At 42.9% G+C, this 18,268-nt stretch overlaps 1 protein-coding gene and 2 long non-coding RNA genes across 4 annotated transcripts in view; 2 read left to right on the forward strand and 1 right to left on the reverse strand.

Moving 5' to 3' along the window:
* The window catches only part of LOC127592222 (uncharacterized), a 193,646-nt gene that overhangs the window by 59,067 nt on the left and 116,311 nt on the right, over positions 1-18,268 (reverse strand). The window lies entirely within an intron of this gene.
* On the forward strand, positions 3,094-16,480 carry LOC127592224 (uncharacterized). Of its 2 annotated transcripts, XR_007960087.1 has the most exons (4): positions 3,100-3,193; positions 3,624-3,710; positions 5,274-5,633; positions 16,432-16,480. It is a non-coding gene; the product is annotated as an uncharacterized LOC127592224 (long non-coding RNA). The 2 variants fall into 2 exon arrangements; XR_007960086.1 differs by lacking the exon at positions 16,432-16,480 and having other exon boundaries at positions 3,094-3,193; positions 5,274-7,745.
* man1a1 (mannosidase, alpha, class 1A, member 1) overlaps positions 16,475-18,268 on the forward strand; it is a 69,164-nt gene continuing 67,370 nt past the window's right edge. Inside the window, exon 1 of the mRNA XM_052052740.1 lies at positions 16,475-16,578. The gene's annotated coding sequence lies outside the window, so the exon portion shown is untranslated. The remainder of the gene's footprint in view (positions 16,579-18,268) is intronic.

The raw sequence follows: 18,268 nt of genomic DNA on the forward strand, positions 1-18,268 counted from the left end.
TATGGGCGTAAGTTTTTTTGCTCTGGTAATGTTGCATCTCCCCCCATCCCCTCTCATAAAAGTCTTTGTTCTTACGTGATGAATTTGTTTTTCTAACTCGACAATTTTTCGTGTTCAACAATTGTATGTTTCTACAGTTCCACAACTCTGTTTACGTTTCAGCTCCGCATAATTACGGTTCGTACAATTGTGGCGGATCAAGCGGCTCGGAAGATGAATGAAAATGAATTGTGTGTTTATGGTCAAGTAGCGCATGTGGTTGGTCATCATGCACGTCTGTGGTCAAAAATTGTGGCCAACAATTGTGTGTTTATGGTCAGCAATTGTATGTTCACGGTCAAGAAATTTGGGTTGGAATTTTAGATTCTGGTCAACTTTTGTTGCCAACTGTACGTTTATCATACATGCAAAGCCCCTCTATACCGCATTCCAGTCGGCATTTTGTCATTTGCTGCATATGGCAAGATCTCATCTCGGGAGTGTGACCCATATTCCTTGCCGTCTCTCAACATCTTATCCAGTGTCAACGTCAAAACACTTCCCGAGGTTTCCTCCGGGTGGCCTGATGACGTTTCCAGCGGGCTGTGGATGGCGAGCGTGCGACATCCGACTTTTTGGTCTTTTTTTTTTTCCATCCCATTCCAACAATTCACTGACGTTGCACCAGCTGACACAGTGCTGGGGGACTGGATAACCTTTGTGAGACGAGAAGCTCTTTTATGAGCAGAGACAGTCTTGTGTGTGCCACTGACTTCGCTGTCGGTGTGCTTGAGTGCTTTTGAAACGGAGTAACAAGCTCACTCCATTGCGCCATGTTGAGGGACTCGATATTCGGCTATGGAAAGCTATTTGAGCATTTCTTCCATGTCGCTGATATCTAGCTAAACGTCCAGGAAGTCAATTCAGCGCACGAGCGCACTACTAAAATGTGAGAAGTATTATATGAGGACAAAAATTGACTCAAATGTTGTTTTTCTTCTTTACACAGTGCCACAGCATTTTGAGCATTAGCATCACGAGGCCACAGTTGCTATATTATTCAGCATTAGCATTTCAAAGAACTTAAAACGGCATTTTTTTAGCATTAGCATCTTAAGTCCAGAGACGATTTTCTTTATGACCTCAGTCAGCCTTTTTGCCATATCTATATCTAATATATATTTATATATATATATAGCATTCAAAAGTTTACAGAGCGCATTGTTTAGTATTAGCATTCAAGCTGCTATGCATTTAGCATTAGCATTCAGAAGTTGAGTTTAGTATTAGCATTCCATCTGCCCAAGCAACATTTTTCTGCATTAGAATCGACATATATATTTATACTTAGATAAGTTAACATAAACCAGTTTGCCATAAACACATAATTGTGTTTTCACGGGCACTGAGTTTTATGTTTATGGCTCTGAATTTTATGTTCATAACCAACAATTGTAAGTTTATCCTCAGTTGTCTGTTGATGGTCATTAGTTGCGGGTGGCATAAAATAAATGTCGTTATTTGATGACAACTTGGCACTGCTTTTTTTTAATTTTGGCACCAGTGCTGATATGAAGCAACTTGTTCATACTGACACAATGTGCTGGTTATTTTAATTCATAATTAGTGTCCAGAAGCTCATTAGCGGTTGCGAGTGGGCCGACTTGACCTTGGTAAAGCTTGCACTCTAGCGATGATAGCACTTAATGGCGGACTTTTTTTTTTCTTTTTTTTTTTTATATTTAGTGTTGTGCTGTTGTTGTTAATGACGATCCTTTTCAAGGCAAGTACGACCGGGTAATTTGTGATAATTAGCGCAATGAGGAGACCGCGAGGTGTCGTCGCCGTGCTTATCTTTTAAGCCTCTTTTATATCCCACACACGGAAATTTTACAAAACGGAACGGCTACTCGCGGCAATGGGGAGATCATGCGAAGAAGAAAGTGGCTCATCGCACAAGGTTCTCTTTTGTATTTTTCTGTTCACAACTATGATCAGCGGTTGTAAAGTTGTTTCAGTCAATAATCGTGCATTTATGGTCCTTGTTTATCGGGCCATCAATTTAATGTTGATGTTCATCACTTGTAAGTTTATGGCAACTATTCTCATGTGTGTATTCAACAATGGTCTGTTTACAGTCGACAATTGAATGTTTATGCTCAGCAATTGTATACTGTATCCCAGTTTCTGCTCTGTACAATTATTCCTGTTCTTCCCAAGGAATAAATGACAAACCCAAATATTCTGTTAGGCGTTGTTGCCTCTTTATTTTCCTTTTTTATTTTTTTTTAATTTGGGTTTCTTCTCCATTTATCTGTTTTGGAAAATCTATTGTTCTCTATCCGCTCATCCTGCTTGAGCCCCCCTAGCCTCATCTCCATTCGACATGAAGGCAGAACACCTCTGGGCTTCAGGGACTCCCCCATTAGCATTTCCATTTGCCGCGGTCAATATTTCCCACCATGGAGCTTATTGTTCTGGTGCGCGTGGAAATGGGATGACGTCGGGGTTTGCTGATGAAAACCGTGCGGGAAAAGGTCATGACGTTGTTAATAAAGATGTTGGGGAAATTTGCATTGACACAAGGATGGGATTCATTTACTAGGACAAAAGTTACCCACCTGCTCTCCCCATCTTTTCTGGAATTACATCTTACAGCCTACCAGGAGTCTTGCAGAATGAAAATCCTGCATTCTTTGACACGTTCTTCCCGAATTGCATTTGTCTTTGGATTTGTGAGGCCTGAGTTCAAATCCCACCCCATAAGTCTGTTAAAATCCCGATTCCGCTGTCAACAAACGCTGCGGATCTTCATTACGCTGAAGGAATACAAAGTCTTTAGAATGGACTTTCCTTTATGTGCTAGAATTTTTCTCTTTAAGTTCCTGCTTTTATGTCCAATGTGATAAATGAAATTCAAATTTCTGAACTCTTGAGCTTCTGTTACAGTAAAAAAATGAATCAATTGTGTCTTTTTCCGCTGTGATATGAGCTCTCATGACCCCTTTCTGGGATGACGCTGGCCTGCTCAGGTGGCGGGTCACTCCGATCCATATCGTCTTTGTGCTCACTTCAATTTTATTATTATTATTTATATAATCTCTGCAAACAGGCGCAGGAAGATGTCGCAGGAGGTGCGAGTGCCCGAGGCTGATAAGATATGGAGTGTGTAGCGGCAGTATCTGGCGTGTCACTTGTTCCGCTTCATGAAAAGGTCAGCAGCAAACCAAGCGTGGTTATCTGAGCAGCAACTTGACTTCAAGTCCAAAACAACTTGTAGCGAGGCGACACGTTAGCTTGGCCCACACATGAAACCACATTTGGCCACAAAAATCGCATTGAGAAAAATGTAGCGTGACTGCTCCTCCTCCTTCTTAACTGCCCCCTCTGCCGGAAGGTGTCCCGCAGGGCGCCATATGTGGTCCCCTCTTCATCTCAAATCAAAATATATATTTGCTCACGAAAAGGCGAGGCCACCAAAGAACATTTCACCGCGAGACTTGTCAATTCTTTTTGCTTCAGCAGACCAGGTTCCCATCTGCAGCATTTTGCCATTAAAACGCTATTGATCTCAAAAGTGAAAAAAATCTTACATCCCCTGTTATTTGTTGGTTGTTGATTTATTTTGTCTTTTTCGTGTGCAGGTGGGACCAAAGCAGCAGGGAGGAAAATGTCATCACAATGTCAGGTTTAGCTCGCAGTGGAATGTCGGCACTCTGGAGAGCACGCACGTACGTACACACACCCACACGCTACACATGTCTGACAGATGAGGGGGATTTATGTTGCCCCTCGGGAATGGTCCCGAGTGATGTGTCTCACAGTCTCTTTATAAGGTCACGTTTGAATGTCACTGATTGACTGTAGCACAAAATAGACACTCAGTCGCGCGCGTGTGTGTGTGTGTGTGTGTGTGTGTGTGTGTGTGTGTGTGTGTGTGCGCGCTACAAAAAAAGTTTAATTCGCCTGGTCACCATTCACTTAAATGATGTCATTTTGTTCCCCCACAAATTGGTATTATTGACATTCAGACACTCTTGAACCTCCTGTGAAATTTGTTGCTAACCAAAACAGCAGCACCAAAAGTCAAGCTGGGAGATTCATGACATATGGATGCTCCACAAATTTGTGTCTGAGATTGTCATCTTTTTTATGCACCGGATTCATATTTGATGTTTTATATTTCATACATGTGTTTTTTCCTTGTGAAATGGAGGTCCACTGGGGTGAACATCAAATATTTAAAAGTACTTTTTTAGATCTTCTGCTGTCGGGACCGGCATCGTTTTACTCTTTATATTTGATATCTTTCTTTTTTTTTGTTCTTATTAGTGCCAGGACCCTTTGTATTATTCATGGGTGCAATAAAAAAGAGAGACATTTAATACCAGTACATTTGCTTTGTGGGAGCAACAAAAATTGGCGCTTTATACTTTATTAGAAGAAGCAACGTTTGATATTAAAAAATTAAGGGCAATAACATCGGTCGTAAAACATCCACCTCGGAGAATATGAAAATGCAGGCCGACTTTACGCGGGTGTCAAATCACGATCGATCGTGGTTTTTGGTCACACTTTTCTTGGACTAGGAAAATGGAAATGGAAATGTAACATCACGACAATAATTGCTCTATTGTTATGCAAACTTGTGCAAATCATGTCGATGAAATATAAACAAAATGTCGCGCGTATTCAACGGTCCAATCATTCTGTCGTTTTTCAGATATCACAATGAATCTCTTTCGTGTCAACTAATTTGGAGCCACATTGAAGCTAGCCGCAAGAAACCTTTTCACCTTCATCGTAGTCTTTTCTTCGTCTGGCGTTGGAGCGTGACCGAGAGCCGGCGACGATGATGTCGTTGAAGGTTATCGGGCGTCCTTGAAACTAATTGAAACGTCAAAGGCGCCGGCTATCTTTCATGGCGTCTTGGAATTGAGGAGGTGGCAGTGTGAATATTATCATCAACTGCACTGTGATTATTTTTATTATTATTATTATTATACGGATTAAAATAATGGATGGATGAGAGACATGATCTCATTTTCAAACACGCGGTCCTCTGGATTATGTTTTTATCTCATTCCAATCTCGCTGACGAATACTTGCTGGTGAAAAAAATATATATATATATATGTATATAATGTATGCATATGAGTTCTGCATTGTTGGGAGAATAATAATACGATACGTATGTTATAAATGCAATACAGAAAATGTTGCAATAGTAAATTTGTTTTAATTATTAATGGGGAAGAAATATTAATCAAAACCTTTTTTTGGAGGGGGGGTAGCCATCCCGATACCCGTTGGGGTTGAGCGATGTAAAAAAAATGGGGTCGTCCCCCATCTGAAGAGTAAAGAAGGAAAATCTCAGAAGAAGACAGTCTTGATCTTGACTACAAGGAAAAGTAGGAGTCCCACCAGGCTACAGGCGTCGCCCTCGGCGATGAGAGTGGGTGGCGTCATCTGGCTTTGAGCAAGATGACAGCGAAGGAAGAAAAAACACATCAAAGAAGTGGGTACATTGGCGTCACACTGAGCAAGAAGCCTGACTTTGAGGGACATTGGAGTTGGGGAGCATTGTTGCCAACTGCCACGTTGGACAGATGATTGACAACACGTTGACGGGTAAAATGTCCAGTTATCAAAAGGTGAAGTCCAACCTCTTCAGAATTGAATTCTTATTTTTTTCCTTTTCACCCCTCTTCTTTTTCATCTGCTGTTTTTTTCTTGCGCGTCTAGCTTTTTTTCCTCATTTTCTTTTTCCTCTTATTGTCTTCTTCCTCTTCTTCGCAACGAGCACTGTCGTGTACTCAGCTTGTGTGCGTTGCTCCTCTGTGCATGTTCAAATGGCAGTGGTTTGACCGATTATGATTTAGCAACGTCTATGCTAATGTTAGTTAGCCCATCTATGGCGTTTACCATTATGTTAGCATTAGGCTAACAGACTTTTGTTCACCTAATTTGTATTATATTTTCAATTGGAACATTTCGGTGTCTAAATATACTTTGATTCTTTTTTTGTCGTTGTTTTTGACAGTTTTACAGTAAACTCCAAGCCCGGAGAGACAAATGGCTTGAAGCAAGCATGCTTGTCTCAACACATCAGACACTTTTTTTTTTAATCCCCCAAAAATGTCTCACCTCTCTACCGATTCACACCTATCCTTTAAACGCTAAGACTTTATTTGTGTGGGCAAATGTCTGTCTCAATCAGACCGTGATTGATGAATCAATCAGTTTGATTTATTGGCTGTGACTTGCCGCTCCACTAATTACTCTCGACTTCATTTGTTCACTTTTTTCCATCTCTCTCTCTCTCTCTCATACAGACATGCACTCACACTGATGCAGGTGTGTATTATTCAAAACCAAACATCATCATTCGTTTTCTATCATGATGACTGCAAAGCACAATGTTTCAATGAAGCTCCTCAACTCATAGTTCCTTAGTGCCAAAGTACCACAAGAGGGCAGCAAAGCACTACTTTTTGTCGAAATGAACCCTAACCCCTTGGCTTCAGTGTGCCACAGAATGGCAGTTAAAGCCCTACTTTTGTCCAATCAAAGTTCCTCAACTGATTTCTACCAGGATCCCATAAAATTGCGTCCCCAAAATGAAACTCCTCACTTTACTTAAACATCGTGACTTGTCAGAGTAATGCCACAAGATGGTGGCAAAGCACAATATCGGTCTCATAAAGCTCCTCAACTCACGTCAACACAGATCCTCCAATCCTTTGGAGCTGTTTACCCTGTTCAAGGAGTTAAGAGAATTCACTGCCGCAATTAGCGGTGACGTGGTAAAAAAAGTGTTTGACGTTTGTGTTGTCGTTTCTGTCTTTTGTGCGAATTTATTCCGACTTGCTGAAATGCTTAAAAAAAAATACCGCTTCCTTGGCTTTCGGAAGAGATTGATGCCGAACAATTGATTTTGACATGTGCTGCTCAAGTTGCAGACGCTTGTTAAATCACAAAGAGCATTAAAGCTGAAAGCGGCCCTTTCTTCCTGTAAATTCTCGAAAGGATCTATATACTCTGATGCCAGCCAGGCAGCGCCCAAAAAAGCTTTGCAATATCGTCCATTTGTCGAGCATACCTGTTTTCAATTGGAAAAAAAATCACCAGTATTGGAATTTGCCTCAAAATGGCTGTTTCAAACAAACAGGGCTAGCTTCCTGTTCAATTTTGGGCCTGCGTCATTCAGACTTTTTCAAATCTCCTGTCATCATATACTTGTCTATCAATGAAACTGGTTTATTTTCCGATTGTGGATTGTGGAATATGTCTTGCCGTCTGTTGTTTTTCTATAGTTATTCTCTTGAAAATTTCATTTTTGTTGATATTTTTGGGTGACTGGAACGAATTAATAGATTGACATTATTTCCTATGGGAGATATTGCTTTGGATTTGACACCTGACTAGTCGTCGTAGACTTTCTGGAATTGATTGATCACAAAAACTGTGGTTCGATCTGCTTTTGCCAGGATGCTCACCCCTTGAAAGAATTTTCAGGTATTTGGAGCACAAGATTATTAATTGTGCCTGTTACTCCAGGATGTTTTTCTGAGACCTCCCTGCTGGCTTCCCTCCCTACGGTGCATCCTTGTTCAGGCTGACACTAAACATCTGTTTGACTTGAGCACCTGCTGGAAAGAAAAGTGTCAAAAACTGACGGAGAATTTATTTTGATGGGGGGGGGGCATGACAAATTGGGAACCAGGCGGGAAAATCATCCATTATGGAGACACAGGGCGGCTGTCAAGTCATCAGGATCTCAGTCATCTCGCAATTCCAACCAAAAATGTCACACTTTCCTTCCTTTGACTCGCTCTCATGGCAGATTTCCTCACGTACCAAAAAATGAAGTTTAAATAGAGAAGCGTTCAAAGGCTCCATCTTTTTATTCTCCGCGGATGACTCGACGGCGGCCGCTAATTAGCCGCGATAAGACAAAAAAAAAAGCAGATTAGACATAACAGAGCCACGATGGATGACAAAAGCTTGTGCAGCGGTCAGCAGAACGCTTAAGAGCCAAAAATAAAAGCACCAATGCAGCGACCGGAACAAGGTTGAAGACAAATGAAGACATTTTCAAACTTTTTAAACCCTTTGGAAGGTGAAAGAAACAATTCGCAAAAAACGATATCAAGTTTCCTGACCGACTTGATACTTTCTTGAAAAGAACTGTATTGGTACCACAAAACAAGTGCTTTTTTAACCCTTTCAGCCTGTCCCAACAACCCCGGTCCGCTCCATCGACTATGCCAGGATCTGAAGCCTGGCTAGCTTCTCCTGAGTTTTTTCAGGAGAACCAGGACTGTGGCAGTCATTTATCATCGACTGTCCAATTTTTTTGGGGGGGGAACTATCACCTCAGGCATTCCACACTGACCGAGCCAAAGTTACCTTTTATGATTTCTCACCTGGCGGTCAGGGCGAGCGTGTGTGGCCCATGGCAAGAATGGGCTAGAGACTCCTTGATTTGTAACTTTCCCTCAGCGAATTCACAGACACTCCATAAGACCTCGAACCCCGTTTCATCCGATAGTGAGCTGAATCAAGGGAAGGAGTCTGTCTGGCTGTGCCATTCACTTCACGACTTTTGCTGCGCAGCAGGTGGAATGCCACGGCACTTTATGTCTTTCCAAAGGGGCTGCTGTTAAGACTTGCCTGCTGACCTGGACTCTCGTTGCCCGAGCCATTCGAATAGACAACCGGCTAGAGTAGTTCCAGGCCCTCAAAGGGGGACACCAGCAGAAGCTGGATCCGCCCACAGCAGCTTCCAGTCGTCAGTATGCCTTCCACCCATCCACTGGCAGCACTCATTGACGAGCACCTCTCCTGTTTTGACAAGCGCACCCCCCCACCCCACCCGCCCACCACACACACACACACACACACACACACACATGCAGCTTTCCTCACCTCATCAGCTGCAGTAACAAAGACGGGCGCTTCTGTGTTTGATTCGCAGCTCCATCTCTCGCGGGACTTAATGCCAGTCGCGCTGAAGGCCACCTGGCACATGAAAGCCAGAAAAAAAAAATACAACTGATAATTATTCCTTCATTTGGATAATTATTCATTCATTCGCCTAATTATTCATTCAATGGGATAATGACTGCATTCATTCCTACTGTATTTTTTTTTTCTCACGCGACTCCGTAGACACAAAGTACCGCATCCACCCTCGGAATATTCACAACTTGTTTCCACAATTAGTCGACGGGTGCGTCTTTGAGCGTAACTTCGATTAAATGGCTCCTTTTGTCCCTATGGGGATTAAAAAAAAAAAACAGCAGATTTTAACTGGGATGACATCAAGCCAATGCGTGTATTGCTATTCCCTGTTGCTAACCAAACCAGCAGCTCTTAGTAAGGCACTGAACCATTTTCAAGATTGGAGTTTTTGCGCGATCCTGTACCAGTGCGCCCTAGAAAGCTAAAAGAAGGTCTCCTCTCGGGAGGTAGTGATGGAGTGGCAGTCTAGTTCAAGTGAAAGTGGCATGGAAACATCCCACATGTGAAATATTCTCATCATCATGATGATTTATCATGCTGGTGGACGCCGTCACGCAATTGCCGCGCCACAGGCTTGTGCATTATGCATCGCTGGTCTTTGTGTGTGTTTGGGAGGGCGCGGGTGTTTAAATTGCAGAGTTTGGTCTTTAGGGAACCAAAAGGCAAGGATTTGAAGTTGTCGGTTGGTTGGTCACATGGTTTGTTGGTTGCTTAGCTGGTTTGTTGATTCGCATGATTACAGTATAAATTTACTCCTTAGTACGAAGTTCCTGAGGGCAGTATTTTTTGTTGGTTTGTATGCTGCTTAGTCGATTGATTAGACGTGTGTGTGTGTGTGTGTGTGTGTGTGTGTGTGAATTAGGTTTTCAAGAAAAGATAAGAAAACCTTTATTTGTCTCACAATGACAAGTTGGTGGTTGGTTAGCTAGCTGCACACCGCTGACCTCGTACAGGTTGATCCTCAACAGGTAATTTGTTCACGCCTGTAGTTTTTGTGGTTTGTTAGTTGATTGCTGAACTCCTCTATTTTTTTAAGTATACAACATGGTCAATTTTGTCTTCCAACAGGAAAGTTATTCCAACCAATCATTGGTTAGTTGGATAGTTAGCTAACTAGCGAGATGTGCTGCACAAACCTTGCCTAGTTTTTGAGGCTACAACGTGTAAAATGTGGTCTGTAAAGTTCTTCGGGACATTAGTTAGTTCACTGGCTAGCTAGCTGCACATCGTTAACCTCATCTAGTGTTCATTTACAAAGCTTTAATAAAATGAAAATGATTGACATTATTATCTTGGCTAAACATTTCTTAGGTGTTTAGCAAAAGCTACAGTACAATTTCCACACAACTCAGTTCCTGTTTGGTTCATCATCATGGTTGCGATGGGCATCCTTACGCAGTTGGCACACCACAGGCTTGTGCATTATGCATCACGTGTCATGTGTGCGCTCGCCTTGATGTAATATTTGTGAAGCCGCACGCCGCAAAGCTCATCCGCTGTTTGTCCACACACTGAAACATTTCCGCCTGGGTGGCACTACCCCCCCCCCCCCAAAAAAAAGATGTTTGAACACAAGGGACCGCATCATCCTCTAATGCCAAGTGACTTTGTTCAAGTGCTAATTACACTCTGGCACTCTGCACGCTGAATTAAGAAGTATGTGTTGAATATTTAAGCGCTCTGCTAAGAAAACATCTGTTTGGTTTTCCGTCACAGTGCGGCGGAATGTGCCCTCAGAGTCAGTCGCCGGTCCCGAAAGCTTTAAATGTATTATTTTTTTATAAAAAGTGTTGATGATTCTTTTTGGCAGCTCCTAGTGAGATAAAGGAAACACACACACACACACACACACTTTAATACAGTCTTATATATTTCCACCAAATTTTTTAATAAATCCATCGATGATATCAAAATAGAATTTTCAGATGGCATGCTACACACCTGAGCCAGCCCGGTGATTAACAGCAACACGGTCTCCTTGGACACAAGCAAAATAAACTAATGAATTCAATTAGGGTTGAGCAAATGGTCTCAGTCAGCGAACAGTGACCAGGAAGTTTGCCCAGTGTGTGTGTGTGTGTCTGTGCGGTCACATGTAATCACTTGGCCAACGTTTAATTAAAAGGTCTCCAAATGGCAAATTGGAAAGATTTATAGCTTTACAAGCCAAGTATAAGCATTGAATACTTTTTTTCAGGAAAACAAAGTCGCCGTTGTTAGTTTCAAGACTTAACAGTTTTACATTTTTTGTACATGCTCCTTAGAGGTAACGTTTTTAGTTATTTAAAAAAAAAATGGATCAAGTCTGCTTAAATAGTTATTAGGTTCGGCAATTAGCTTGCTAGCTTACTAGCTCGTTAGCTAATTCAATCCCCTCCTCTCCAGCACCCCCGATAGACCTTATCAGGGAGCTTCGAGGGCACACACTCACACGACACAAAATCAACAGATGCAAATGAGTTTTTTTAATCAACTCTTCAATATATTTTTTATTATTTAAAAAATTAAAAAAAACATTGTCCGTAAACATTTCACATTCATGGATGCACATTGACACTTGACCCGCCAATCGGATAAACCGCATCCTTCAAATGCGTTTTTATTTCTGCTGCTCTACATGCACAACAAATCAAACATTGAAGAACTGCATGCATGCACGCCCACACACACGCACACACACACACACACACACATGGAATTGCCTCTCCCTTCTTCCCACTTGAGACAGTCAATAACCAGCAAAGCTGTCAATTTATTCATGAGAGAGGAACGTCGCACACACACACACACACAAAACCTGCAGTGTGTTTCGGCAACAAGTGCTGAATTATATTGCAGTGATCGAAACAGCACAGGAATGAAATCCATAGTTTGTGAGTGCGTGTGTGCATTTCCAAATCAGCATCCAGTTTCCACTTGGCAATATGAAATTTGGAATTTGTGTATGATGACAAAAAAAAGGAAATATGTCTGCCATTTTCCAAGGGTCCTCCAAAGATGCACTTGTTCTTGAAATTTAGTTTGAACCAAACCACCTTCCCTGAAAAAGTGTGTGAAAGTGAAGCAACATTTGACAAAAAGTTGACCTGAACTTAAATTTCAATTTGATGACTCATCAGAGTCAGGCAGGGGAAGGCTGCCATTTTGCCTTGAAGCGGCCATTTTACGGGCAAAGTAATGTCTGTCATTCCTTCCTCATTCTCTCATTGGCTGCATTATTTATGCCTTTAAGTCCGTTGTTCGGCGCCCGACGAGGAAAAGTGGCCAAGGAGAAGAGATAAAAGAGTTTGACATGTTCTTGCAATCGGAAAAAAAAAATGATGACGGTAATGCTGCCGCGAATGGCCGATAAAAGCCCTCATGTGCTGCTGAGCCTGAGACTCATCACAGATTATTAACATTTATATTGAAAGATGAGCTTCCATTAGCAAGCAGCTGCTAAATTACACGGGGCTGTCTTACATGCGCAAGTGTGTGCGTGTGTGTGTATGATTGTAGTTTATTGGCAGGTGGAAGACGACTCATTTTAGCAAGTCAATATCCGCACCCGGGTATCGCAAATATTCAAATATTTATGAGGCTCAGCTCTAAATGTGACGCCGAAGACGGCGTCCTCGTTCTTGTGCTTGTTGCTCTTATGGCATAGCTAATGATGTCATCCAGTTGGTGTTTGATGAATTGAAAATCCCATTCGAGATTTGAGGTTCTCATCCTTCGGATAGTGTTTAGGTCATCAGGAAAGGACTTTCCGGCCTTGCCTGACCGGGCTATAATGTCACTCATGTATTTGCAATCCGTCAGCGACTGCGTTGGTTGCTCACAATGGCGCTAAAGGCTGGCATTAGCAAGATGTGCCACGACAAAGGCACAGATTAACGTTCTGACATCCTCCGCCTCTGTCAAATGTGAGTAATTTGCAGAGGGTGCTGGGAAGTGGCTTTCATGCCATTTGCAGCCTATCAGCCAACCCATTTGTGGACCTTAATGACTCGAAACATGCTTGCTCTATGCTTGCTCTACCGACGCTGATAAAGCGCGTTGACCCCACCCCCCTACCCCCCCGCCTGTCAATCATCCTAAGCAGCTCATGTGACAGGCCAAACGCGAGCATAAAATAGCTTTTAATAGTTTCTTCCTCACAATAGGGGAGCAGAATTCAAATGGCTTCACCCAAAATGCTCAAAGGTCGTTTTAACCTACGACGTCTTGTAGCTTTTGGTTTAGCTAGCAAAAGGATGCGAACAACTCTAACCTACCTGCCTGTCCACCAACTAGCTCAACTTGCTTCTACCAGGCTCTTTTGAAATACTTCTGCTGTTTTTGTACTTCTACACATGTATAAATGAAGAACAAAAAGAAAACGTAGATGTCCTGTAGAAGAAAGGAAACGGGGTCATTTTTCCAAAAGAAGCCAAAATCAAACGCTTGTTGTTTTTTCAGGCGAGTGAACTGCTGGCCAGCGAACAAAATCCACTTGGTCCAAGCTCAGTGGGGTGAGGGCGATAGCTGTGACAGATGCTGTGTGGTGGTGGGTGTGCGCCAGGCTCCATAAACCTGCACTCACTTGATGATTGCCTCTTAACAAGCACACTGCAACATGGGAGTGTGGTGTCCAAATTGTTTGTTTTGTTTTTTTTGGGGGGTGGGGGGGGTCATTAGCTTTGGTGTGATGTAGCATGTAAGCTTTGTTCGCAAAAATGTGCTAGCAAGTTAGTCACAGTATGTTGTTTTTTTTTAAGCGTTGGTTTGTGAGTTAGCATGGGTGTTTGCTAGCATAGCTGTGTGTTAGCTTGAGAGTGTGTTAGCATGGCCCCGTATGTTAGAATGATCGTTTCTTTGCATGTGTGCGTGTTAACGTGTGCGCATGTAAACATGTGAATGCGTTATCAAATGGCTTGTGTTAGCACGTGTGTTAGCATGCGTGGTTGTTTGGGAGGTCAACTCCCAGTATGCCATAAGAGAGGCGAGGCATTTCTCGTAAAAGCCCAAAGGTAAGCTTTAATGAGTGCGGGGACACACACGGCACACACGTATTTCTGGGCTTCCTGTTCTGGAAAGCGGGGGCGTTTGACCTTTATCAGATGGGAGCGTTAACACGCTAATAGCCCGGCGCACATTCCAATTAGCGGTGGCGAGGGAAGCTTGATCCCAGCTAAGTCTGTTGCTCACAAATGGATCATTTTGGGCGCTTGGAATCTTTGTAATTTGTTGTCTTAATTGCTTGTTTTATTTCCGTACTTGTATTTATGACGATAGAGACATATACTCATTGACCATTAAAATTTTTTACTGCATTCATCCAATCAATGACTCGAAACACATAATTGTCGACCCTGAACACACAGCTAATGAGAATTTAAAACAAAAACAAAACCGTGGACCAGAAATGTACAATTGATGGTTATAGACACAACCACTCTCATAAATTTGATGACAATAAACATACAATTGATTACGATGAACATGAAAATGTATTTGATCTCGCTTTAGTTCCTCCCACGGAGAAACATACAAGATTAACTTTGACACGAAAAATATATACTGTTGCTCTGCTTTCTATCATTGTCATGATTGGTGTCACCCTGGAGGCGTCTCCATGGCGACCGGCTGCCAGGCCACAGCCCAGACGGTCAGCCTCCTCTTGATGCTATCAGCGAGGCCCAACCGGGGTCATAATTGGCGTTTAATGATCTCCACGCCGAAAGCCGGCGGACGGCATCTCCGCGGCGACCGAGCACTCCAAAAGGCGGATCCAGTCGTCTCCTGTGAGGGCTCGATGGACTTCTGCCACTAATTTGTGCTCTCTTCCAGCCTCTGTGACTCCATTGATTTTCACCGGAGGCTCATTGTAATTGAATATCACATGACTTTATGATGACAATATAATTACGTCCTCGGGCTCTCGCTGTACGCTACGCTCGTTCCACTGACTCCTTCTGCATTTATCACCGGTGACAGACTTACGCGCGCCCTCGGATCTTTGTGCTATGACGCCCACGTGACATCCGCAAAACCCTCATATAAACATGATCATGACATACAGTGTATGTCATCTGGATAACGGCTATCTCACAAAGATTTCAGTTCATCCAGCCAATTTTAACCCTTTCATGCACCCTGTAACCTGATAACATGATAGGCTGTCCACTGTAGTGACCGCCGTTCCTGAAAGGGTGAATATCACAAATGCGGTTTCTAAATGCGCTGTAACATCAACAACCCGATTCCATCGAAATCATATTTAAAATAATAAGAATCCAGATATCATCCAGAAAATAGTTTGAACAATTTTAAACGTCTTGTTGAACATCTTCAAAAAAATTTTTTTGTAAAAAATCATTTTTTTAATAAAAATAAAAAAAAATAAATCTAAACCAACCTAAACCAAATCCAGAAAACATAACACACAAAAACGCTGAAAAACATCTGCACAATGCAGTCATACCTCGTTTTTCAACCATAATCCGTTCCCAAAGGCTGTTTGAAAACCGATTTGTTCGAAAACCGAAACTACGCTCTTTAAAAAAAAAACTTTATTGAATACGTCAATCACAATGTAACGCTACACGAGGAAGCGTCACTTCCTCGTGTTAGATCGGCGAGAGGAGTCAAGTGACGCATTCACGTGCGCTCAGTTTGTTCGAGAACCGAAATTCGGTCGTCATCCGAGGCATAAAAAAAAAAATCAAAATTTTGGTCAATTTAGTCGAGAACAGAGACATTCGAAAACTGAGGTTTGACTCTAGCCCCCAAAAATAAATGTTTTTTAAAAAAAACTGATAACACTTAGATCCCATTCAGTGTTTCTTTTGACATTTACAGAATGTCAAAAGAAACGGAAGAACTCCACAGAATGTAAGATCTCCCCCCCCCCCCCCAAAAAAAAAATTGAAGTCCGGATAACAAAGGGATAACATTGAGATAACGACGCGATCACTCGTGGATAACAGCGGGCGGCAAGCCGATAGCATCGCAACAAGAATGACATTGCATAAGCCTTCACAATCTTCGGATAAGCCGAAGATTCCGTTCCGTTAAATAGGCTGCCGCAAACGCAGTCTCGTGTGCTTCAAGTGTGTTCGTGGGCCGGCAGACATCGTGTACGTGTATTTTCAAACATGTCCTGAGAGTGTGTTTGTATACATGAATTTGTGTGTGTGTGTGTGCACACGAGAGTACAGCAGGCCCGGCAGTGCGGAAAGAATTAATGAGTGGCAAGCAGGATTTTTTTTTTTCCCCTCAAGGATGTCGTGTGATGTTCAACCATTGAACAACGTCGCTCCAATGAGCCAGCGAAGTTGCATGTCAATGTTGGCAAGAGAATTGAAACATAGTGATGGAAAGGTGTTTTTCGTGATTTTATTATTATTATTATTTATAATAATAGAGACTTAGTGTTCATTTCTACTAATTTGTTTCTTTCAGAATCCTTACTGCCCATAGATAGCTGCGATAGGCTCCAGCATGACACACCTGCTCAAGACATGAGTGCCTGGAGGGAGCTGATCGAGTGACACAAGGAACACAGGAAAACAAGTCAACACCAACACGGATCGTGACAAAGCATCTCCGGTGAGTAGAGGCCATATTTTTGTCACGTTTGATGTTCTTTGTCTTGTTCGAAGATCAATACTCACTCTGGGCTTCTAATGTTGCGGCAAAGCTGCTCGTAGTTACGTTGCACTTTGATGGTTTCTATAATTGCGATATGATACATCTTATTTTGCCGCTGACCGCCGAGAGCAAGAAACTTTTCCACTCGTGGATCAAAGCCCCGCCCCGCCCCAACCCCGACGTTGCGGTTCCGGTCGGCTTTTTTTGAGCGCGGCGAAAATGAGGTTTGCGCCGGTAACGCGGCCCCCGCGGAGACGCCGGCACCCCGTCCGACTTTTATCTCCGGCAGCGCGCGTACGAGACTTGGCGACGAGCGGAAGAAAGGGTGTGTTGGCCCTCGTGCTGTGAGAACAAGAGAGTGGAGTTTATTTTAGTTATGAGCTCGTTCGTGTCTTTGCGGCTTGGATGTTTGTGTTCCGCTAACACACCGGAGGCTCTCTCACGCTTCCACTGGAGATGTTGTTGCCTCTCAGACACGCTTCTTCGGCGTGTGATTACACGTCGCCTGTGGCGGGCTCCCGACACCGACGCCTGTTGACTGCCGGGTGACTCGCGCGCGGCATTCGAATCGAAACCAGTCACAACGGCAGCGACGTTAGAAATCAAGTTTAGGTCAACCTGAATATAATCTTTTTCATTTGCCGTTTCGTCCTTGACTGTCACTCAATATTTTTGTGGTTTTAGAAAAGTACTATGTACCGCATGTGCAGCCTCAAAAGCCAATGTGGGCTCGCTGTTTCGCGTTGCAGTGCATCCACAGGTCGAGTAGCTCAATGTTTGGGTGTGAGTCACCAACTGTGGGTTTTTTTTTGGGGGGGGGGCTATAGTCGGATCGGAGTCGGCTCAAAAGAATAGGTGCCGATAGGTTTCTGTTGTTATTTTTGTTGTCTTTGTGAGCATCAACATTTTCAACCAAGGCGTGTTAAATTTAGACTGGCGGGAGTGCACGGATGAGATAAAATTGAGCGGGAGGAGAGCACGTCGCTAACAGTGGGAGCTCGCTTGGGGAGGAGGTGAACATGAATGATGCAACACTGCACCATTCTTTGTTCTCCACTTTCTTTCTTTTTTTTTTTTTTTTTGCTCTATCTTCTTGTTGGAGGGCCGCATGCCAGACACTTGCATTCCTCTCGCGGGCACTTTAAATAATACCCCCACTTGAACCTCTTACCTAAATTTAACCCCAACTAAATCATACACTTTACCTTAACTCACTTGTATTCTTTGGCGTTCGACTCAGCATGACTTAGATTTGTTCTTGATTTTACTGCTTGGTGCTTTCTACCGCCTTTATTACCGATTCGTCTTACTGTTTATTGTGTATGTTAAATCGCTCTATGTACAGCACTTTGTATGCAGCGATGGCTGTTTGAAAGTGCTCTAAAAATACCGTTGACTTGACTTAACATAAGCTTAACCTTAAAGCCTCCATTGGCTGGAATACATCCAACCAGGGCTTTCCCCACACCGGGACAATAAGGCACTCTAAAATGACCACGCCGACCTGAAGAGTCTGCCCATACGCCTGGCTGTCAAGTTATACTGAAAAGAATTGTTAAAATCCCCAATCCTCTCTTTCTCATTTTCTCTGCTTGATATGTGCGCACTTCCAGCAGACGACGACGCACTCTAATGAATCCACTCTTGT

This window comes from Hippocampus zosterae, chromosome 19 (genome assembly GCF_025434085.1).
Source record: "Hippocampus zosterae strain Florida chromosome 19, ASM2543408v3, whole genome shotgun sequence".
Taxonomy (NCBI): Eukaryota; Metazoa; Chordata; class Actinopteri; order Syngnathiformes; family Syngnathidae; genus Hippocampus; species Hippocampus zosterae.